Raw genomic sequence first — 26,651 nt, 5'->3', positions numbered from 1 at the left:
TAGATCAAGATCCATGTCACTGTCGTAGTTGGGAGTAATGCCTCCATCATCATTTTCTTGCCTTAAATAAGTGTGCCAAAAATGTTTTTTTTTTTTTTCTTTTAATGACTTAGCTTTATCCTTTTCCAATTTCCTTTAACCATAAAAACATCTAGTGATACGCATTACGATATCTTTTCCCAACATTCATCTTCTAATAAGTATCCCTCAGCCGTGATCTTCTTTCTCCTTTATTAACTTTTGTTAAGTGGAATTTTCACCACGACTTTTACAGTAGGGTTGATAGATCAAGATCCATGTTGTTGTCATAGTTGGCAGTAATACCTCCATCATCATTTTCTTGCCTTCTCCCTCTTCCTCTCCTTCGCTTTCAGCCTCTAAGTGTCCCACCGCCACAACCACAACCACGACCACGACCAACTCTCAAACACATAAAATCCAATGAAGTTATATTGAGAAGTTGAAGCTGAAATCATGATATATATATATATGGGTGAAAAAAGCCAAACCTGAAGACTCGTTTCTTGTTTCTTTTGTCAATTATTTCAAAAATGATTTCAAACATTTATGTCAAACCTATCTTACTTCAGGACATGTCTATAGTTGACTTGACTTTTTAAATGGCAGTCCAAATATTCAAAAATATAATATTGGAATATACAGCTCACTGTATCCTTGGACGGTAGTCGGTGGAGGGAAATCTCTAATGAAAGATAAATAATCCATCCCTTCCTTTTTTTTTGTAAACTGTGTGCTCTCTCCTTCGAATTAGGATTAACAGAACTTTTCAAATGTTTAGATGTTGAAGTTGGAGTTTTGGGCAGAAAAACTAAATGGATTTTCACATTAGATGTCGGATTTTGAGGCCCATACGGTCACTTGATTCGATTATTGACTTCTAAAATGATGGATACCACCTTTTTGACATACCATGAGTATAATAATTAATTTCATGGTCGGAGCTAGATGGAGTCTCTAGAATCGTGCTTGCATATGCAATGAAATCATGGTGGCATATTCAATGAGAGACAAAACCCAATTCAGGATTTCCATAGCACAATTGATTCTGGGTGGAGTCTCATAAACAATGATGATGGGAAGGAATGTAGAATTGGGAGGATTGAGAAACGAAAATAGTGATAGGGGATCAAAGGATCATCTAGATGCAGGAGATTTATTTGTCTTGGAATCCAAAGGACATTTTTCTGGTTTTTCTGGGTATATATCTCAAAGGTTGGAAACATAAAATAACATATTATGTTTATGTTTACTATGCATGGAATTGGCTACATTCAGGTTATCATTTGACTGCAGCCATAGTAGCACCGCCCCTGCTGACTCGTCCATTTGCATTTGAAGCATTGGGATGGTTTGTGAGGATGGTATGTCTCATAGTTGGAGTCGTCGTCACATTTCATTAATACAATCTCCTAACCATGGTGTTTGACCCCCTGGAATCGGAAGGAAATCACCACCTCCATAGCAGAGACTTGACCAGAGACATTCTAAGTATATGTATTCATCGTCGCCCTTTTCTAATTTTTTTGAATCCTTGAATGGAATTTTAATTTATTAAATAGATGCTGTGTTTGATAAGGCCAAATGGGATCCTTTGATAGTGTCGACCACATGGAAAGAAAAAAATAAGCCACTTGAAAAGAGAATTCATGGAACGATTGGAAAATATCAAAGTCTGAGAACTCACCATTCTATGCCTCAAAGCAGCTAATATTCCCCTCTGAGCACTACTGGTTACCATGTTTATGTTTACTGTGAAGGGAATACGTTTACAACATGGTTTTTCGAGGGTTATATGCTTTGAAAAAAATCAATATGAAAAAATTGACGCACCTATGATAGCGACAACGAAGGAACCAACACAGAGCAAGTCGAGCCAACATGAGCAACACACACCCAAAGATGCAAACAATGTGGAGCTAAACAATACATAAGTGTTCAAGCAATACGGATGCAGACTGAGGAGTGGATACCAAACAACATTGCTATTTTTAAAATTTTAAGCCTCTCGCCTCACTTCTTCCACGTTACCAATCTTTAATGCATACTATGGATAATCTACAACCATGGCTGGGAACAGCGTTACCCATGCTCAACATCGTGGTCGAAACAGACACAATCGTAGTAGCAGGGTGAAATTGATTGTATTTTCTCAACAACCACATTGTCACCCATAGTAGCCACCATCTAATTGATTCAGATCAAAGACAATCGTTTCGAATTCCTGCAGCGCCACGTTACCAGCGGTAAGGGGGATCGGCCCACGCTTTAAATAGAGCAAATTTCAACTTAAATTTACTTGTAACGATTTCCTCCCATCACTTCGTCGTCCCTCATGCTACAACCATCGATTTGGGACTAAGACGAAGAATATGCCCAGCATATTTGCTGGAAATTTAGCAGGAAATTTAATCTCATCCCTAGATTTAAATTAATAAAACATATATCAACACATCTACTTGCATATATATACGCCTATCGGTGAATTACCTGTATAAAAAATAAACCCTTTCTCATCAAAATAGTCTTAAGCTAAAAGTAATAGGACAAATAACACGGGAAGTTAGAAGGAAGGAATATAAATTATTCTATAATAAATCTTTAAAATAACCAAAAGAGACTAAAGAAGTGAAAGAATCATAGAATCGGAAAAGATAATCGATCACACTTAGCCTACCCTTAGGTGCTTCTATTGAAAATTTGGAATTGAATATGAACTTATCACTGGAAAAAGTCATGTTGATCAGTTATTTCTTTTGTTGGCTACGTAAAATTTCCTGTGATGCCATTTTCCTAACCAATTCTCAAATTCCAGTGTGAACACTCTATCTATAATTGAAACTCTATCAGAAGCTATTTTTTTCCGTATACTATGACACCCATATATTTTTTTCTAGATTGCAACATTCGCATAACCCGATTGGATGTACTGTCTCTCAAACCGGAAGAACTGTCGGGCATGGTAATGACTCTAAAACGCAAAGGGATGTTGCGAGTTTGGGTATTGCTAACTATATAAATTGAACTTAAACTATAAATTTTTTAAATTCGAGTGTGTCAAAATTACAAAATTTCCAAACCTAAGTTGAGAAAACCTCAAACCTAGGTGTGATGTGTAATATGAAAACTAAATATTTATGAAATAAGTAAATTAATTAATCACTTGGAAAAATGAGACACCAAGAGATGAGATTTTTTCCAAATTCCATTGATGAATGAAATTGTATAATTCTTTCATGACAAAGCTTCTAGATTTAATTCTGGATAAGCTAAATGGATTGGAGATAAACAACCATTGAGAAAAACATAAAATCTTTGTGGAGAGAAATGAAAGCTTTTAGAAGGAAACACCTCGCAGGAGAGAAAGGCGAGCTTTTCTAAGATAAGCGTGGGAAAATAGATAAGAAAAACCCATAAAAGTGAGACGCTGCTACTAGAAACCATATCATGAAAGAGGGTATTAAATACCCAATGCATATATCAAAAGGAGGCAGTTGATCCATGGCAAGAACCTCTACTCGGGGGTGAACTAGAGGACTCAGTTCTAGGTCGGGTGGTGGTGATCTGTTTTCCAAGTGGTGTTCTTTCTTCTAATCTAGTGAGACTCACATGCATGGAATATGTTGTATGTTCACTCCTTACTTTTTATGTTGTTAAATTACTCAACTCAGATGTATATATGTTTGAGAATGATTGCATCCTTATGCATGTGACTCTTATTGCATCCAAGTGTAGAGTTAGTGGTGGAAGCATAGTAGGTAGTTGTTAATACTTGTGCCAAGGAGCTATCTTACTCATGGTAAAATCTCCATGTGACCATTATGCATACAAAGAACTAATTGTACTAACTGTGTTTATTGAATGGTCATATATGAGTGTTTGAGATAGTTCTTTAATCTAAACTTGATCATCATTAAGTTTAATGAAGGAACATATATGCCTCTAACGTTATGTGATATCGCTGGTTTAAATTGGCAAATATTTATGCATGAGACATTGCTGCATGCGGAATAGTATGGAACAATGCCTATATAGTCGATGATTCAGGATTACCTATGTCATGCATGTCATAAGAATTGTATCCAATGAGGCTAGTTTCATTATTTTTTCCTGTAGGACTATGATAATGATTCATAGCCATGCTAGTTACAATAGACTCAAAGAAATATTCCAATAGTGCTTGTGTTGAGTCATGAAAGGGTTTTTATTGATTTCTTGCTATGAATAATATTCCTTTCTCCAAATTGTAAATTATACTTCAGGGTTGATCTAACATACAAGTCTTATTGATGAATCTAAAGGTCCACGTCATGGATCTAGTAAAGCATAAAAATTCTATGGGGCATGATGGTGCCTCACTTTTCGTGTCATTCAATTGGAAAAAAACATTAGTATAGTTGCATGAATAATAATGATCATATAATGATGGAATAAATACACTGGTGACAATGATTGAATCTTAATTTTAACCGCAGAAAATTTTAAACAATGAGAGCTGAGCAGTTAATTCTCTAAGTAAGTTCGGGAGGTATGTTACAAATGGTATCAGAGCAGTCTAGGTTCAAGCATTGTAGTCTATGGACCAATCCACCTCCGTATTGGAAGCCATGCCATGTAAATGTTATATTGATTCTCACAACTAAGGGAAATTCTGAGCTAAGGTTGCTTGACATATTGGATTTTGAGTAATATTTTAATGAGGAGTGAGAGCTCCTAAATTACTTATTCTCTACAAGCATATAACTAATTTCATAAAGGGATTATTTAAAAACCAAAATAGCCCTTTGAAGCAGTAGATAGTGGATATTAATTCTATCATTATTGTTGTTCCTAAAAGGTTATTTAGATTAGTGTATGAAATGACTCTTGTGCGTGAGCAACATAATTGTTGAACTACAACCTCATTAGAATAACGAACCTCTAAATATATACCTATATATTTAGAGTAACGAACTGTTGGGAAGAAACAGGGATGCGATATAGTTGTCGATTTGAGATATTTTGAATAAAACTCAGGCTACACATTGTCTATGGATTTCTTTCCATAGTGGTGCTCGATGGTTTTCAATATCAACATATCTAAATCACAGATCATATAGGTGTATTAATTTTAAATGTGGGGATTTCATGATCTTGATTCTTGACTAAAGCTTTATATTCTCTGATTTAGAGTTGGATGTTACAAATTGTCATTTTCTATGACAATGGATAGATTGGTCACTTCACTTGATCAGTTGATGGAACCCTACTTTGTGCGTGTCACTTTGCACTTGGCCCTATGGCATCTTTGAATTTTATTAACTCATAAACAAGCCAATTCCTTAGTGTCCAACTGTGCTTTGTATACGTTTGAACTACGGTTCAAGGTGGGAAAGGGGTTGCTTTCCCTTCACGTAAAGAGTATAACACCATATATCCTTGGGTTTGGATCCTTTATTTCCCAATCCGAATTGTCTAATGATGGTATTTTCCTCGTGTATTTTGCTGAGATTGATAGTTTAGAAGATTTTGGGCTCTACTATAACTATAGCACAGTTTTAAGTTTCCGAGATCCATAGAGCCACCGATATGGGGTGCATAGTTCTGAAGAATTGTTTTTTGTACAAGCATCAAAACTGTCGAGGCATATATTGACATACTATTTCTCTAGAGGTGAATGAATTCCTCTTTAGGTTGACCCTAAGGGTTGAATGAAGGAAGTTAGAGGATTCTTGTCCTGATAATATTTTTAGTAGTAACAGAGAATTATCCATAAATTACACCAACACACTCTCGGTTTGGGAAAAAACCGCGCCTTTAAGTTTTAAGGAATGCTTTAAAATCATCAAAGGAACAATACCCTTAAAGCAAAAAATTATGTAAATGAGGAAAATCATCGTTTCCCCTTCCAACATCATCCTCTATGATCGTGTTGTTTGCTACACTACAAGTGGTTACGACTATATAGAATTACCCCAAAAACATGTAGAGGGTAATGGGTGACATGTTGGTAAAAGCAGTAAATGGAAAATTAAACGTATTGTTTCTATAACAGGGATATGGATGAGGATCTAGATTAATGAGATAAGATTTATATAGATATATATCATTTTCTAACCACCATTGGCATATAAGCCTTATATATATAGATATAGATATATATCATTTTCTAACCACCATTGATGTGGAGGCGGTGGATTTTACTTTATTTTTGGGAGAAAAGTATGGAAAAGCTATAAGATTGCTATTCATGCCGATAATTGAATTAATGAAATGGTGTTGTGAAAGCAACATAGTTACTATAAAATCACACACCCCTAAAATCTCGCCTTTGGTAGCTTTAAGAAGCACTTGCTACTACTAGTTGATTACAAGCATCAACGCACTAGAAAAGAATTGGACGGTTGTTTACTTTTTGGAAATTTGTAATTTCAACGATTTTTTCCCTCTCAAAACCATTCTCATTGAGAATTCACAAATCCTCCATGTCTGAACAAGAATGTCATAGGGATAAGGTATATGCCAACCTCCACATGCCAACGTAATCCTTTCTCTAAATTTCCTATACATTGTAGGTTGGTACATAGAGGCTACACAGATCCTATTAAATTCTTCAAAGCAGAGTGCATAAGAGTTTTCCATTCTAACGCACGCACTGTCTTGATGTTGAAAGTTCTTCATTTCGGTGCTTTGGTGGGTCTTTAATGGCTGCCAAGGAAAATGAGAAGAACTATAGTCATACATAAGAGAAGAAGAAGTGGGGAATTCGTTGTAGGCAGGTTCTGTACATAACATGGTTGGTTGTGAATCATCATCTGTGTATGCATGCAGTGGATGTTGATGTGCACATTCATAGCCATTGATTTTTCAATTCCATAGGTCCGCATTCCCAAGCTTCATATTTTCAGGTATGTCTTTATGTTCAAGGAGTGGCCCATGTTATCGAATGGGTTCTACAATTTTAGAACAGATGCACGACATGGTTGATACAGATTCCAATGAGTATATGTATTTCCATCCTAATCAGCTATTGGGATTGTGCTTTTAATGAAGAATTAACTATAGCAGGTAAATGAATAATGTGATTGAATTAATGATGTGGGTTTTTATGTGCATCGATTTTTTGTTTAAAAATTTCTTGCACTGACATTTGTTTTAGTTGTTTGGTGTCCCACAGTTGAAAAGTCGAGGTCAGTTGCGATTACAGGTAGGCTTCGTGGTGAAGTTCCTCCTTGCAAGCATTTGCTCAATGAGGGTAGGGAATGGTTTTGAATGGAATCACTTCCAAGTGACAGACTTAGTTCTTTTAGCATCATGATATAAAAAAGACTATTTAAAACTATTTCAAACCATAGAATCTTGAAGGTCATAAAGACGGACATGGTCAATAAAATGGCCGACATAATTTAATTGAGGAATCTGGGGATGGGATGGTGACCTTAACATGGTAGTAACATCGTAGATAAAATGGCCGACATGTTTTTTGAGTGACTGGCGCATGGGCATGAAGACGTTGCAATGTATAAAGGGTGAGTTAGGATTTTAACTCTCAGTGATTGGGTTTCATATTTATTTTTCCCTACTCAGCACCTTTTGTTGGTATAAATTTGGATCCCTCAGTTTCTCAAGGGTAGTATGTCTGCTCTCTTTGACCGGTAGGAATCCATATTGAAAATTTATTTAAAATGGTGGAAATTTTCCTCTGAAAACAATTGAACTGTTGGGAAAATTTGAAGCATTACGTTATAATAAATATGTTGATGCTCTAGAGATTTCTTTTGATTGTCATTGCTCTATTGAAAACATTTGTTGCATCAAAGAAGTTGGGTAAATTTGTTGTAGTCTTGCAGATAAGAAATACAAACCTTTATAGTTATGGATATGGCAAAGATCGTAACTGCTGACATAGAGGACCAAACTAAAAATGATTTTGTTTTGTAAATTCCCAGGTGTATTTAAATTCATTACCAATTAAAGGGACATAGAATTCAAAACCTCCCACATACTTACATGTGAGTACGACCATCGTGTCCTTACCATAAGATGCAGTTGCATGCATCATGTAGTGATGGTGCCAATTTTCAGTAATTATGCATAGGTTGCATGCATTTATTTGATCTCCAATGATTGCTACATCGAGCCTTATGCCTGTCAGCTTTACATGCACCATTGGATTAGGATTCAATTACTTTCAGCACATTTGTATATTTGGCACCATTTCCTCACGCAGAAATGTAACTGCATAAATGTTAAGCCTTGTTTTAGTTGCTGAAACAAAGAAGGCTATGAGTGGTTCCTTACTTTTGAATAAGAGATGTTAAAATTAATATTGTATATCATAAGTTAAAATGGATACTTGCATAGTTATAAATATGCATAGTAGAGTGGGATAATTAAAACAATTGCTAGTCATGGTAAAGCATGATCATCATATTAATGCATAACAAGAAATGCATCTATAAGAAGAATATGAGTACTTTGGTTGCACAAATACATGTATGACTTGCATGAAGGACTCATTGTGGGGTTACAATGAGCGACATGGATATGATTTCATATGTGAAGGAATCACAATTGTCATATACTAAATTATAAAAAATCAAAGGGGAAATTTACAATGTATGTAGAAATTATGTGGTGTATTTGATTCCAGTTAGATACCATAAAGGTCAAATATTAAACTATATTTCTCCTAAAAATCATTAAAAAAATTTATGATTATTTGTGTATATGGGAAAACTGGAAAATTAATCATTACACCTATGTTAAAGGTATGGTTATCTTGTGGATTTAATGATAGGGTCAACATATCATTTTACTCATATTTAAAATTTTATTTTGATATTGCATGTTTGTTATGCAAATATTAAATAAAATACAAACACATTGAGGTAATTTATTAATAAGTCATCATCTTATTCTACCCATATCAAAATAAACTTGTGATTTATATGGGTTATAATTAAGAAAATAAATTTATGCTTAAAAGATCCTAAGAAGGGATGAGATATGAAAGAGATGTCTTTGTATATAGTATGAGACTACGGAGATCAAAAAATGTCTTTCAATTTAATGTTGCTGTGTTGATCAGTGCACATGCAAGTAATGATGTAATGCACTTTGGATATGATTTGACAGTGGATGAATCATTTTAATAACAAAATGTTCCAAATACACTTTAATGGAGGGAACAAAACCTTATCAGGGAATTATGCATTGTTAATTTGACATGCATAGGTTGGAACCTATGGAATTCTAGTTCAGAAAATCAATGTCATAACTTAGATATGAAAGAGGCATAAAATACATGTCAATTTAACCTAAACTAGGGATGAGATTGTCAAGTATGTTCATAAATGTAATACAACATACTATATACATATTAAAAAAATATACCATTCATTAATAATGGTATGATAAGAAGGTCAATAGGACTGGCACCAAAAGTACCTGTAATGTAAATGCATAATGAGAGGTAAAACCAATCTTGTTGCCTTCTGGTTGATAGTAAAAAGACGTTATTAAGCTTATGAGAACATTCTCAAAATCTCACTCAAATTTCTAATGTGACTTAGCATATCAATACAAATGAGATGTTGTTACTATATCACAGAGAAGAACCTTTCAAAAAGATGGTTACCAAAGGACGATTACATATCTTACCATCATACTTTTTTAGTAAAGTATACTTGCAGATTAGATATGATAGTGCTAATGCATTAGAGATTCATAGCAGCCTAATGAATAACAAGAATGGTACAATAGAATTAGAACATTATTGTATGAATTAATAAGAAAATGCTTGGTAAATAAAAAAGGTTTTGCATAATTACCGCTCATGATCTGATGTAGTGAAATAAAACATGCATCCTATAAGATAAAAGAAAGGATGGCAGGCTATGCAACAAATCACCTCACTATAATGATGGCCAATAATACTAGTAAATGAGATTGTGTATACAACCGGTTCGATAAAATTCGATTCAAGTAGATTTGACAATGATACAAATTGAGGTACATAATTTGTATCACTAATTCCTATCAAGCAATATTATGAGGATTTCCCAATAGATTGCATTGATAATGTGTGTGGGACACCATAAGAATTGTTGCATAAACCACACAAAAATTCATGTTAATAAAAGTGATAATTGATCTCTGTGTTTTAAGGGCGGTTTAATGTTCAAAGGAGGTGTTAGCAGGTAAATACCCTAGGTTCACTGTTGGGTCCCTATAATACTAGTGATTACCCCATTACTATTGTAGTTATACCCCTTATTTATATTGTTGTTCCCCTATTACCCCCATGTTGTTATTTCTGTGCCCCATAGAACCCCTCTATTGTTATTTTTGTGGCTTTATATTATTATTGTTAGGTCGGTTGGATTATATTGTGACTCCTTACACTCCTATATATAGAAAGGAGGTTTTTTCATTTGAATCATCGAAGAATTTTTCATTTATGTAATGTAAAGGAGGTTGCCCCCTCGAAGAGGCTGAATTCTAAGGCGTTGATCTATCTTTTCTATCTTTTCTTGAGCCGGTTTCATAACCTTTGGTATCAGAGTTTTTGATTCTAGGGTTTCGCTGCTCCAAATAGGTCATCGTGGCATTTTCGCTATAACTTTTTTTCTATGACGTTTCAAAATTCACAACAAAAACCCATTTGAGAAGAAATTGCGTTGAACCTTAGGTCCGAATTTCAGAGCTTTTTGCACGATATTTGCGGAGATATGATCTGAGGAATTTGGTCTTCTTGCAGACTCATGAATTACATTCAAAATAGGTGACCTGGGGAAAATCGTCATAACTTTCTCTCTGAGGATCGGATTGAAATTGCGTAAGAAGTTATAGAAATAGGATGGACTGTAGTTTCTTGTGTGAATTTTTCAGATCCAAAGGTTGAAATAGTGACTCGTGACATGTCGTACAAGTTCGCTCTACTGAACTAGTCTAGAAGCAAGTCACTGTGGGAGATTTCACATAACTCTTCCTTGGAGAATCCAATTTGGGTCAGACTTGTGGCATTGGAAAGAGGATGCAGAAGGATACTACGGATCACAATTTCAGAACTGGATGATCCGACATTACAAAGATACATCAGATTCAATATCAGGCTTCTATAAAATGAAAAAAGGTGTGTACGTTTTTTTTAAATTTTTGCGTAATCTTGGTTTAACGGAATTCAAAGGGCATAGTAAAGCATTATTATTGGTAACTGATGCCCCGAGGAAGGAAAATGAAAACACCTAGTAAGGAACTTGAAAACTCTAGCATGACTCTTGAAGAAGAGGAAGAAATGCTACATGATATATCAAAATTACAAGAACAAGTGCAACAAATGTCACACTCACAAAAGCTAACAGAAGCTAAGATAAATGGCGTGGAATCTAAGATAAATGGTGTGGAATCTAAGATAAAGATCATGGATGCTAAGATGGATGATTCGAAGACAGATTTGAAGAGAGACATGGCAGATTTGAAGACAAATTTGAAGACAGACATGGCAGATTTGAAGACAGATTTGACAAATTTTCTACAAGAAATACTTACTAATGGTGAAAAGGTTGTAAAGGAAACTCATGATGTGAACAAAAGTAATGTTAATCATGATTCCATAGACTCTAATGTTGGATCGAAGACCCACCATATTCCAGAAATCGATATGAGGAAGTTTGATGGCAAGGATCCCGCCCCATGGATATTACAGATGGAGCAGTTCTTCGATCTCAATAATGTGCAAAACACACAAAAGGTATGTATGGCAATTGTATAATTTGGAACCAAATCAATTTGTATGGTATCAATGGCTTTGCTCTCGTAAAAAATTTATCACTTGGGCAATTTTTACTGAAGAATTGATAGCACATTATGAAGATACAAAAAGCAACACTTTTTTTAGCCAATTGATAAGTCTCAAACAAAAGGGTTCAGTAATGGAGCACATTGAGGAGTTCCAAAAATTGAACATAAGGGTAAAAGATGTTCCAGAGGAGAATAGGATTGATGTGTTCATAGGGTCTTTAAAGGATAATATCCAGCATGATGTTCGCCTTTGGGAACCTGATTCATTAGAGAAGGCATCGAGGTTAGCAAGAAAAATGGAAAGAAAAATTATGGCAACCAGGAAGCATACCACTCACAACTATAAAGACAGAAGTGTTGTTGCCCCTAGTCTTCCACAACATATAAGGTTGACACCACAACAATTGGAAGAAAAAAGAGAAAAAGGGCTTTGTTCCAATTGTGATAGCAAATACACTAAAGGTCATAAGTGTGCTGAGAAGAAATTATTCTACATAGATTATGAAGAGGAAGAAGAAAAGGAGCAAGAAAGGTCAAAAGAAGAAGATATACTCCAGGAACAAAGCCTAGATGAAGAACAAATAAATCCGACAATATCTTGTAATGCATTGGCAGGAATTACCACTCCTCAAACAATCAAGATAGAAGGACAAATCAAGAAGAAAAAGGTAATAGTGTTGATTGATTCAGGAAGCACCCACAATTTTATTCATTGTAGGGTGGCAAAAGAATTGAATTGCTTCCTATATCCAGCACCAGAGTGTCAAGTGATGATTGCAAATGGAGGAACAACAAATTGCTCTGGAAGGTGCCATAATATCAAGCTATCCATGGGAGAATATGTATTGACTAGCCTAATGCTTTCCATTCCAATGGGAGGTGCTGATGTTGTACTAGGAGTCTAATGGCTACAATCCTTGGGTACAATAGCTTTTAATTTTCAAGAACTTTTCATCAAATTTTCTACAGAAGGAAAGGAAGTTGAATTAAGGGGTATTGCAAGGAAACCAGGAAAGATAATCAGCTCTAATGGTATGACAAAGCTTCTAAAAAAGGAGCAAAGAGGTGTAATTGCACAATTATGTTCGCTAGATGTTTCCACATTGGAATCATCTATTCTCTAGATCTCCAAAAAGTCCTGGACAATCATTCCAAGGTATTTGAGACTCCCAAAGGTCTTCCACCTATGCATGATCATGATCATGCTATTCATCTAATTCCAGGAAGTGTTCCTCCAAACATTAGGCCATATAGATATCCCTATGTCCAAAAAAGTGAAATTGAACGTATGGTTGCAGAAATGTTAGAGGCTGGTATAATTCAACTAAGTCAAAGTTCTTTCTCTGCTCCAGTAGTATTGGTGCACAAGAAGGATGGATCATGGCGCATGTGTCCAGATTATAGGGAGCTCAACAAGCTCACTATTAAAGATAAGTTCCCCATTCCTGTCATTGATGAATTACTGGATGAATTGCATGGATCAATTTACCTCACCAAGTTGGATCTTCATTCGGGATATTATCAAATCAGAATGAAGATTGAAGACATTCTGAAAACGGCATTTAGAACTCATGAGGGTCATTATGAATTTTTGGTCATGCCTTTTGGCCTTACCAATGCACCTTCAACATTTCAAGGTTTGATGAATTCAATTTTCAAACCATTCCCTAGAAAATTTGTGTTAGTATTTTTTGATGATATACTAATCTACAACAAGTCTTGGAAGGATCATGTTGAACATGTTGACAAGGTGCTACAACTATTGGAGGAGAAACAATTATATGCAAAAAGATCCAAATGTTTCTTTGGAGTCCAGGAGGTGGACTATTTGGGTCATATTGTATCTCATGAAGGAGTTAAGGTAGACCCTAGCAAAATTAAAGCCATTAAGGAATGGAAAATCCCCACATCCATAAAGCATCTGCGAGGATTTCTTGGGTTGACAGGGTATTATCGCAAATTTGTTAAGAATTATGGGAGAATAGCAGCACCTCTAACAACATTATTGAAGAAATATGCATTTTCATGGACTCCGGAAGCAACAAAGGCCTTTAAACATCTTAAAGAGGCAATGTGCCAAGCACCGGTCTTAGCTACACTGGACTTCACAAAAACCTTTATTGTGGAATGTGATGCTTCAGGAAATGGAATTGGTGTTGTTCTAATGCAAGATGAAAGACCTATTGCTTTTGAAAGTCGTCCAATCAAGGGAAAGTTTTTAAGAAAAGCTATTTATGAGAAGGAAATGTTAGCAATACTCCATGCACTAAAGAAATGGCGACCCTACCTAATGGGAAGACACTTCAAGGTAAAAACGGATCATGATACCCTTAAATACTTTTTAGAACAAAGATTATCCTCTAAAGAGCAACAAAAGTGGGTCAGAAAGATGTTGGGTTATGACTTTGATATCATCTACAAAAAAGGGAAGCAAAATGTGGTGGCAGAAGCACTCTCAAGAAAGGATGAGGATGTGGAAGCATTGTTGTGCGCCATTTCTATTATCCAAACAGATTGGATAAAAGAAGCAAGGGAGGAATGGAAGAATGATGAAGAAGTGTGGGCACTTATTCGAAAGCTACAACAAGATTCCAGTACGTCCGATACATTTAGCTGGAAAAATGATTCGTTACGGTACAAAGATTACTTATACCTCTATAAGAATTCCCAGCTAAAACAAAAGATTCTTATGGAATTGCACACTTCTCCCTTAGGAGGGCACTCAAGATTTTTAAAAACTTACCATAGGGTTAAGAAGGAATTTTTTTTGGATGGCCTTAAATCAGATATTCAAAAGTTTGTGGCGTAATGTTTGGTTTTCCAACAAAATAAAGTTGAAACAATTAAGACACCAGGTCTATTACAACGTTTATCCATTCCAAGCCAACGTTGGGAGGAAGTTTCAATGGATTTTATCACAGTTTTACCCAAGTCTGAGGGAAAGAGTGTAATCATGGTGGTAGTTGACAGACTTACCAAGTATGCGCACTTTTGTGCATTATCACATCCATTTAAAGCCAGTACAGTTTCTACTGCATTTATGGAAACAATTCAAAAGCTACATTGAAACCCAAAGATTATTGTAAGTGACAGAGATCCCATTTTCACTGGAAATTTTTAGACATAATTATTTTCTTGTCTTGGTACTCAGTTAGCTCATAGCTCATCTTATCATCCTCAATCTGATGGGCAAACTGAGATAGTAAACAAATGTTTGGAAGGACATCTTCGTTGCTTTGTTTCTGATAAAGAGACACAATGGGTCAAATGGTTGCCTCTGCCTGAATGGTGGTATAACACTTCCTTCCATACAGCAACAAAAATGACCCCATTTATGGCACTTTATGGGTATCAACCACCATCCATCACATCATATTTAAGAGAAAATTCTAAGGTTCAAGCAGTGGAACATCACATCGAACATCAACAACAAGTCCTCCAACGCTTAAAGGATAAGCTCGTGTTGGCACAAAATAGAATGAAAGAATAGGCAGATCAACATCGCAGTGAAAGAAGTTTTGATGTACATGATTGGGTATTCCTACAGCTACAACAATATAAGCAAATGTCCCTAAAGAAAGCTAAGAAGGATAATAAATTATCACCAAAGTATTATGGTCCGTACAAGGTGTTCCAAAAGATTGGTACTATGGCATACAAATTGGAGCTTCCTGCAGCTTCTCGATTGCACCCAGTTTTCCATGTTTCATGTTTAAAGAAGGTTATAGGCGACAAGCTCCCAGTTCAAACAATATTGCCAGAACTTGACGAGGAAGGAAAAATTATATTGGAACCAGAAGCAGTCACAGAAACAAGAACTCGACAGCTACGAAATCGATCAATTTCAGAGTATCTTATCAAGTGGAAGAACTTATCCTCTGAAGATTCCACATGGGAGGATGAGAATTTTATGCAGAAGTATCCAAATCTACTCAAGCGTTGAGGACAACACTTTTTTGAAGGAGAGGGGCATGTTGGGTCCCTATAATACTAGTGATTACCCCATTACTATTGTAGTTATACCCCTTATTTATATTGTTGTGCCCCTATTACCCCCATGTTGTTATTTCTGTGCCCCATAGAATCCCTCTACTGTTATTTTTGTGGCTTTACATTATTATTGTTAGGTTGGCCGGATTATATTGTGACTCCTTAGACTCCTATATATAGAAAGGAGGTTTTGTCATTTGAATCATCGAAGAATTGTTCATTTATGTAATGTAAAGGAGGTTGCCCCCTCGAAGAGGCTGAATTCTAAGGCGTTGATCTATCTTTTCTATCCTTTCGTGAGATGGTTACATAACATTCACACCCTCAAACACATAGTTCATAAAAACTCAAAGGGTGTGGAATTGAGAACATTGTAAATTTCAATTATAACTCATGAAGGAGAAATTAGTTCATAACTAAGATTATTCATGACCACATAAGTGTGGAGTACTTTTAAGTACTAAACAATCAATTTGTTGGTTAAAAATAAAGTAAGTATCATATTCAATAATCTACTTTATGACTAAGCGGAAGGAATAATCTGTTGTTATTAAAACCTTGTCCATAGGATAGACTTAATCCCAAAACTAAAAGTTGTGGGTATGATAAAGTTGTAGTATCTGTGATTATTGTTATGATGATGTTGTACTGCAACCATATGACATAGGAAAATGATTTACAAAGTAAAATCACTTGAGTACTATGACATAAAACTTTTCCCTGGTTGCAGAAAGGGAATAGGTCCATGAAATTCCTTATTCTCCTAGCAATTAACTAAGAATAGTTTTTACCACTTACCTAAAGGTACTATAAATAGATGAAGGAATTTTTAACATGTTTAGAATCATCGGGATAAAGCATATGTTATGCAGGTTCTACTATGGACATTGGTGTGGTGTACCCATGGTATAGATGGTACTATGTACAGATGGTATATATGATACCAGTATGAATACATGTATTACATAATAATAATATATGACATGTATAGTTGTGTGTGTGTAATACGCAATATGTGAAGATAGGCATGAAGACACTGGTTGGTTGTATAGCATGGCAACCGACCTGGAGTGTGTACAGAAGAAGGAAGCTAACAAGTGATTCAAGGATAAGTATCAGCGTTTCATTTCATATTTGTATTCATGTGATTATGGTTCTAATGAGTACATGTGATTATGATGGTTATGTGTGAGCTAACCTATTATGATATTTCGTACATATCGATTTCGTAAATATGCGAGTTCACTTGTTGTATGTAGAGAAACTACAGGAAGCAAGTGTTCGACAAGAACACAAAGGAAGCAAGGGAAGGAGATGTGATGGGATAACTCCCTTGTAACCAATATATTTCTATCAAAATATATGTGTCAGATGTCCAGGCCATGGGAGCCTCTGAATTCAAAGACAACTACCTGCAAACAAGGGAATAACATTGTAAGATGTAGTAATAAACCAAGGATGGTGTAAATTTAAGAGGGGGAGTATGTAACACCCCTCAATTGTGTGTCAAAATTTGAAAACCTAAGATGAGAAAATATAGGTATCATGTGTAATATGAAAAGTAAACACTTTATGAAATAAATTAATTAATTAATCACTTGGAAAAATCCAGGCACCAAGAGATGGGATTATTTCCAAATTCCATTAGTGAATGGGATTGGATAATTTTTTTCATGATAAAGCTTCTAGATCTAATTCCAGATAGGTTGGATGGATTGGAGATAAATATCCATTGATAAAGTCATAAAATATTTCTATAAGAGAAAGGCAACATTTTATGAGGAAAATCCTCACGGGGGAGAAAGGTGATCTTTTCCGAGATAAGCCTAGGAAAATGGATAAAAAATATCCATAAAAGTGCGACATCACTAATGGAAACCATATCATGAAAGAGGGTATTAAATACCCAATGCATATATCAAAAGGAGGCAGTTGATCCATGGCAAGAACCTCTACTCGGGGGTGAACTAGAGGAGTCAATTCTAGGTTGGGTGGTGGTGCTCTGTTTTCCAAGTGGTGTTCTTTCTTCTAATCTAGTTGGATTCACTTGCATGGAATATGTTGTATGTTCACTCCTTAATTTTTATGTTGTTAAATCGTGCAACTCAGATGTATATATGTTTGAGAATTATTGCTTCCTTACACATGGGACTCTTATTGCATCCAAGTGTAGAGTCATTGGTAGAAGCATAGTAGGTAGTTGTTAGTACTTGTGCCAAGGAGATATCTTACTCATGGTAAAATATGCATGTGAGAATTATGCATACGTAGAACTACTAGTACTAAGTGTGTTTATGGGATGATCATATATGAATGTTTGAGATAGCTATTGAATATAAACTTGATTATCATTAATTTTAATGAAGGAACATAGTATGCCTCTAACGTTATGTGATATCGTCGGTTTAAATTGGAAAATATTTATGCATGCGACATTGGTACATGCGGAATATTATGGAATAACACCTCTAATTGTATAGTCGATGATTCAAGATTATCTATGCCATGCATTTCATAAGAATTTTATCCAATGGGGGCTAGTTTCGTTATTTCTGCCTATTGTATAAAAGTTTTATCAGTAGCACTCTTAACTATGTTTCTACGACTATGATAATGATTCATAGCCATGCTAGTTACAATGGAATGAAATAAATATTCCATTAATTCTTGTGCGGAGCCATCAAAGAGTTTTTATTGATTTCTTTCTATGAAAATTCCTTTCTCCAAATTGTAAATTATACTTCAGGGTTGATCTAACATACAAGTCTTATCGATGAATCTAAAGGTTCACATCATGGATCCAATCAAGCATAAAAAGAGTATGGGTCATCATGGTGCCTCACTTTTGGTGTCGTTAAATTGGCAAAAACATGAGTATAAATAATGATCATATAATGATGGAATAACTACACCAGTGACAATGATTGATTCTTAAATTTAACGGGAGAAAAATTTAAGCAATGAGAACCTAGTAACTAATTCTATGAGTAGGCTCAGGAGGTATGTTAGAAAAAGTGCCATAATCTTTGTGTTTTTATATGCGAGAAGAGAAATCCTTGGAAACAAATTCTTTTCATTTTGTCTCTAATAGCTTCGACCATAAATCACCCTCACCAGGGATAAGGTAATCAACTAGTTGCTAATCAATGGGATCCCTTCTTTGCAACAATGAATTTTGTTTTTATATAAGCGACTAGTTCCAAGTCAATGGGATCCCTTCTCTAGAACAATGGATTTGGATTTCAACCTTGCTCAACCCTCTCTACCATGCAAAGAAACTCTATGAACCATAAAATGCTCATTTTGTAAACATGTGGAAAGTACTTTCTCAAAGGAAAGTTCATGGTTATTTTATATTTTTTAAAATAATTATGCTCATAGGCATGTTTAGCGGATGGATATTCACAAAATATTTTAGAATATTTTTATTAGTAGAATATTCTTATTACGATAAACAAAAACGAAAGGTTCAAATTTATTTCAAAAGTAGATATGTTTTTTTCTTTATGTCTTTAATTAAAAAAAATGTGTGATATGAAGAAGTGTGATATGAGATGAGATACAGTTTTTTGGGCATGTTTTGACCCATCATATTTTAAGAAAGTTTATTTATAGATTTAAAATCTCTATGATATAGTTGAGGGGAATCTCTATGATTAAGAAACATGTTACAAGTTCAATTAAAATATATCTATATACGTATGTGTTTATCTCATATATTGATCATTAATGATAATAGTAAACTTATAATTTAGTTAGCTCTTATAATTATTTTTATTTTAGAAACTTGAAATGCATGGTGAAGTAAGTGTTTTAACATTTATTATAGATTGATGTTTATCAACATTTACCAACCATCTAATTTATATGACTAGCTAGTTGTAAAGACTGTAAGATCACATACAAGAAAGTATTGAGTTTTCTTCACAATCATTACTAATTGTTCTCTTAAAATCAATATAATCATTTGTCCACATTTATAAAATTTATTACAGTATTGTTTGCAAGTTTTTCATTTGTGGAAGGTCCATATATATATATCTATATATATATATGTATATATATATATATACATATATATATATATATATATATATATATACATATATATATATATATATATATATATATATATACATATATATATATATATATTTGTGGAAGGTCCATATATATATATCTATATATATATCTAGATATAGATATAGATATATCCCCATTAAAATCTTGAAATGACCTCTAATATGGTTTCTCTCTAAAGATCTTGAAGCATCCTTACAAGTATCTCTTTTCAATACCCTATGGTGCCACCTTTGTTGATCTTCTAACAGGGGTCGGGGTACGAGCTCGCAAGTTGGGAGGGGATATATCCCCTCTTATCGCAGCATAGCGGGAGGAGAAATGAGAATCCAAGGAGGGGTTGTGGCATCAAACGAAACTAAAGAAGGAAGGAAAGGTGGTCTAGTCTGGGGAATATAATGGAAGGCAAGAATCCAGGGACAATGTTTTCCAAGAGCAATGAAGAAACCTCGATTTGTGATTCCTAGCAACAAACTAGAGAACTATCGAAAATTTATGAAATATCATGCATTGATCGACAAGTTTATAGGAATTTGGCCCATTAAATGAGATCTATTGAAGTGGATTCAACTAAAATGGTAGTGAATATTTGAAATTGGGCGTTCAGGGCTTCTTTACAGTGATTTTTACTAGTCTTGAGGATAAGGAGAGGGTTTTTGAAAATGGTCCCCACTATTATTACAATGTTGGTCTCTTCTTGCGTCATTGGGAGGAATGCTATAACATAGATCATGAGAAATTTATGGTTTCCCCCCATATGGGTCAGACTATTTTCCCTTCTAGTGGATTTTAGGAATCCAAAAATACTAGAAGGAATAGGAAACTCTATTGGGAGTTCTTTCAAGGCTTTTGATTCAACAAAACGGTGAAGGAATACTTCAGATGCCTTGATTTGTGTGTATATTAATTTAACAGATCCCCTATCGAAATTCATTGAGTTAGAGTATCAGGATGAGGTATGGAAACAAACACTAGATTATGAGCATATTCCATTCCACTGCAGAACATGCCATGAATACATCCATTTGTATAAGGAATACCCTTTTAACCAAACTGAACCCATGGTTTTGCAGACTCTTAAAGACAAACCAAAACCCCAAGGATATTTTAATGGATTCTAGGAAGTATAAAAAGAGAAGTGTAATGTGTGAAACCCACCAGTTTTAACCCAAAAAAAATCATGAAATTACCTTAACAACTCAAATCATTATGAGATCTTAACGGAGGAAGGTGAAACTCCCAACGAGGCTTGAGATTCCATTACCAAAGAGAACCTTAGAGCTCATCTGAATGGTGACCATAAAGCTAAGAGGAAAGTCGAAGAAGAACCACAGGAAAATGAAGAACAAGGGAAAAATAAGGATCAAGTTAATATGGAGATTGATGGAACGAAGGAGAATATCAGCACAGAAGAACAGATCATGAAACATATGTTGAATGAATAGCACCATTTGGATAAACGGTTCATCCCTGAAGACCAAAAGCAATTATATAAGGAAACATTTCAACAATGTCAAACCAAACAAGGATCAGTATCTCTAGATTAGCCAAATCACTTGGGCTCCCAGCTGAGCTAAGGCCAAGATCCAAGTGTAGTAGGAAAATGAGGTAATAATAGGGGCCAAGATAATTTTCAAGAATCTATCCAGATGGTGGGCGATCTGCTGGTAAAATCAGGTAAGGTTTTACCGCTATCAATGGCTTTCCACCAAATTAATAAAAATTTCCAATGATTATTACATCCAGGAATGTGAGAGGCCTCAACAATAGAGGCAAGCAATTGTACTTGAAATACCGACTCAAAAAAGTTAAACTGGGTATTATAATTTTCCAAGAAACGAAAATATCATAGATTAAACTTAAAGACATGTTCAGGAATTTCAAACCCTGGTAGGAAGTGATAGCCCATGGTTCCAAAGGGAGCGCAGGTGGGCTCAATATTTTATTAAATCTTGCAGAAATTATATTTGAAGATTGGGTTAGCTTGCCACAAATTCTCTAAAGAAAATTCTGACACATTGGTAGTCATGATTAGGCTCTAGTGACAAGCCTATATGGGGCTAATATTCCAAGAGAAAAAGGGGTTTTCCTCTAGAATTTAGGAAAAATCATAAGACTCTACTCAGAGGAATTTTTGATGTTAGGTGACAGGTTCAATGAGATCACGTCACTGGAAGAAAAGAAGGGAGGTCTACACCACATGGATGCCAATATGGAAGTTTTTTGAGACACAGTGGAGGAACTATATTTAGTGGATCTTCCAACAAATAATGAGTTTTATACTTGGAACAATAGATAAAGAGGCCCTAACTAGGTAGCATTACACCTTGATCGATTCCTTGTATCTGAACACGTGATTAGTAGGGATATCTTCCTTTAAGCTTCCATTCTCTCTGGCATGGGATCAGACCATTAGCCGATCAAGTTGGAGGTTGATCTGAAAATGATCCCCAAAAACTGCCCATTCTAATTCGAATCTTTCTCACTAAGGTTCCCATCATTCATACCAAAGGTGGAAAGTTGGTGGAAAGGGAGCTCAGTCCAACGCCAAAATATCATGCACACTTTTAAGCTAAAACTAAAAGACCTTAAATCTTAGATCAAGCGATGGAACCATGAAGAGTTCGGTAACATTATGAGATACCAATAACAATTAGGGGACCTTTGAGGTCTAAAATGGGCCTCCTAAGGAAATGATAAAATACTAGTGGAAATAATAAAATAATATTATATTACATCAACAAGTTGTAGAGTGAAAAAATAGAATCTATTTTTTCAACTTATCTCCCATGAAAATTTGATTTCTCATCAAAGGAGTACCCATGTTTCACACATTCGATGGACCCTACTACATGAAAAATGAGAAATACATGAAAATCATGATTGCAATCACATTTTTTTATATATTTCTCATTTTTCTTGCAGTAGGGTCCAATGAAAGTATGCGACATCAGTACTCCTTGGATGAGGAATTAATTTTTGCATCCAATGATTACCCCCATTCGAAATTTGACTAGAAACTTAGGGATATAAGTTGAAAATATGAGTTGAAAAAGTTGTTTTACTGTTTTATTGTTTTATTATTTTTAAATCCTTTTACCTTTTTACTCCAAAAATGGTGAATCATCCGCCATGGTTGACATCATCATCTTGAATCCTATTGGTTCGTATAAAGTTTATTTTGGTTGTACACTCTTCTTAGGAGGCCCACTTTAGACCTCAAAAATCCCCTAATCAACTTCAAAATATAATGCAAGAAATACAACAAAGGATCATTCATGAAGGAAGATCTGAGGGCACTATGGTAGAATAAGGCTAACTGGTAACCCAGATGGAGGAGAGAAGAAAACAGGAATAAATCTCATGGAAATAAAAATCTAGGATACAATGCCCTAGGGAAGGTGAGAGAAATACTAGATTTTCTCACAAAGAAATGACCAACATCAACAACACAATAAAATGTTTTCCCTCAAGGATGGTTTGGGGAAAAAATTTGTTCATCATGAAGAGATGGAAAAATTGGTGGTGAATCACTTTCATTCTCTTCTGTCAGAGCCCTCCCAAGGTAAATTGGAAGTTATTCGAAGAATAACTTAGAACATTCCTCAACTCATCTCTTATCACCAGAATCTAGCCCTTATGCATGTCGTTACCTTTTAGGAAATAGAGGATGTTCTCAAAGGGATGGAAAAAAAAAAGCACTGGAGCCCAATGGATTTATTGTGGGGTTCTACCAGGCTGCTGGGAGATTCACTGAACAAGATATTTTGGAGTTTGTGGAGGAATCTTTTCGTCATCAAAAGGAAAGTATGAGTCTTAACTCCACATTCATAGCTTTAATTCCTAAAACTACTAAATATGAAGATCCTCGGGGCTTCAGACCTATTGCATTTTGTAATTTCATTTACAATATCATATCCACAATTATTGTTTAGCATTTGAAGCCTCTCCTCCCTAATCTTATCTCTCCTAAATAAACTGGTTTTGTGGAAGGTCGTCAAATTTTGGATGATATCATTACTTCCCAAGAAATTGTTTATTCTTTGAATCAACATAAAATTCTTGGATTGAAGATCATGCTTGACCTATCTAAAGCCTATGACTAGTTAAGATGTACTTACCTTATCAGTATTCTTAAATATTTTGGTTTTGATCAATGGTGGTTGAAATGTATCCTGTCCCTAATCTCAATCTCTCGATCTCTCCTTTTATCTTCATTTTAAGAGTTGATGATCTTGGTAGGTATCTAAAATTGGAGGTACAATCATCCCAAACCAAGGGTTTGCATCCTTGGGGTAATGATCTTCCCATTACCCACCAAAAATTTGTGGATGACATTATGTTATTCTGTCAAGTGTCATTGCAGGTAGTGAGGAGGATTAAAGATATTCTACAAGATTTTATGACAGCATAGAGAACTCATATCAATAATGAAAAATATAGTATCTTTTTCTTTAACACCCCTATGAATATCCAAACATTCATTTCTATGGTGCTTGGCTTTGGGATCGACTCATTATAAATGAAATATCTAGGGATACCTCTCATGTTTAATTCCTTAAAGACTTCTTGCTGGCAAGGCCTTCTTCAAATTAAAGATTCAATTAAGGCTTTGTAGTTGGCTTTCAAAGCACTCAATATAGTGGGTAGAGTTTTCCTTCTTTAGGTGGTTCTTCAATCAATCCCTATATACCATCTCTTTGGGATGGCCACTCCTAAAACTTCTTGCAATGTGATGGTAGACATCTTTAAAACGTTCTTATGGGGTGGAGCATAACAACTCAAGAAATGGGGACTAGTTTTGTGGTCCAACCTCACGAAACCTAAGATGGATGGGGGTTTAAGAATCAAGGACCCATACATCCTGAATCAAGCCATGGGTGCTAAATTATGGTTGTGATGGATCAAGGGAGGCCAAGACCTATGAAAAATCATCGGGACCATAAAATATGGTATGCCACTACAAATAGAGGACTTTCTTCCATACCATGATCCTCCCAATGGTTCCCCAATATGGGACTTGGCAGTTAGTAATAGATGTACCTAATCACGCGACATTTTTTTCTGGGAAATTAGAGAAGGAAAAATTACACTATTTTTCCAACACTCATGGTAGAAGAGAGAAAAGTTGTTCAGTCAGCAAGACCTAGGAGAGATATTTATTTATACAACCAATCAGAATTATCAAATGGTGGATCAATTATGTAAACCCTCTTTAATTACATCGGGGTGGAGGCAATCAAAGGTACATTAGGATTGGCCCAATCCACCCATTTCAGATCAATAGCAACAACTAGAAAAATAATTACAATCACAAAATATCACCATTCTAGATGGTCCTGACATTATTATATAGGGTTAATCTACCGTGGGCATCTTAAGCATTAAGGAAGCATATAAACTTTGATCGGAGGATCATGAGAATCAACACAACCAAATATGGAAGAAGATATTGTCTGATAGGTTATGGTCGAAAATAGCTCACTTCTTATAATTGGTTTGTAAAGGGAAAATCCTCATTTGGGATCACCTTCAAAGATGTGGAATTCATGGCCCCTCGTTCTATGTCTTATGTTGTCAACAAAATGAGGACTTGGAGAACCTCTTAAACTCATGATCTTTTGCAAACCACCAATGGAGACAAGTAGTTACCCTTTTCGGTCATGTTGATAGAGACCACCAAAGAATAAAAGAAACATTATTCTTATGGCGTAAAGGTATTTTCTTAACCTCGATGCTCAACCATGCTTGGGATTTGTCTCTCGGATTTTTCCTTTGGTCTATCTGGAAGGAAAGAAACAACAGGATATTTAAATATCGTCACAAACCTCTGGAGATGGTATGGCAAGGCATAACTCAAAATATTATAGAAAACAAATTAGCAAGAAATGGCACTTGGATGGTTGGCAAGTTGCTCCTCATGAAGGTAGAATTTTAGTTATGTTAAATCTGTCCCCCTCTATGATTACTTCGAAATTGTGGAAACTTCTAGTTTCCCTTGTAGTATCTCCTCTAGGCTTCTCTGCTCTTTTGGAATGCTTTATTAAATTAAGCTTTTATGGTGCCTCTAAAGCAAATCTGGGGATGGTTGGATATGGAGGTCTCTTTTGGGACTCATTTAAGAGGACGCGACTAATTTATGTGGTGGATTGTGGTTTTGAAACGAACAATGAGGCTAAATTTGATGTTGTTAAAACAGGCCTCCTAATCGCCATCAAAATGGGATACAGAATTTTTGTGATCGAAGGGGACTAAAAATTGGTGACAAAAATCATCAAAAAACTTAATCAGGGAGAAAGATGGGAAAAGTTTAGCCACAATTGTCACACTTCTATATTCGTGCAAGAAGTTAGCAACCTCCTTCCCAACTTTAATTATATACTTTATTCCCATGTGTGAAGAGAAGGAAACAAAGCTGCGAATTTTCTAGCGAATTGTGGTTTCTCCCATGTAGGTAGATCCATTGAAATGGCTTGGCCACCCCCTCCCATGGAGGATGATTTGAAACCCATAAAGGAAATATTGGAGTAGGATAATAAACATAGTCAGTAGTTTAACTAATAGCCATACCCATACCCCCGCTCGGGGTGCGAGCAGGAAAATCCTAATCATATCAGGAGGTAATGGGTGTTCTTCGGATCCCAAGGTGCGTCTGTGCCACCCTCCACATGCGCGAAGTACATGGATGGGTGGCAGATCATGTGATTGTAATCAATGCAAGGTGGGAAGGTGGTAATAGAATGAAAACGTGGCAAGCTCCATATTGTTTCATCAGTGAG

This window comes from Pinus tabuliformis, chromosome 9, assembly GCF_031772625.1.
Source record: "Pinus tabuliformis cultivar Carrire ecotype Pingquan chromosome 9, CPIR1, whole genome shotgun sequence".
Taxonomy (NCBI): Eukaryota; Viridiplantae; Streptophyta; class Pinopsida; order Pinales; family Pinaceae; genus Pinus; species Pinus tabuliformis.
The sequence above is the reverse complement of the archived record's forward strand: the minus strand, read 5'-3'. Positions refer to the sequence as shown.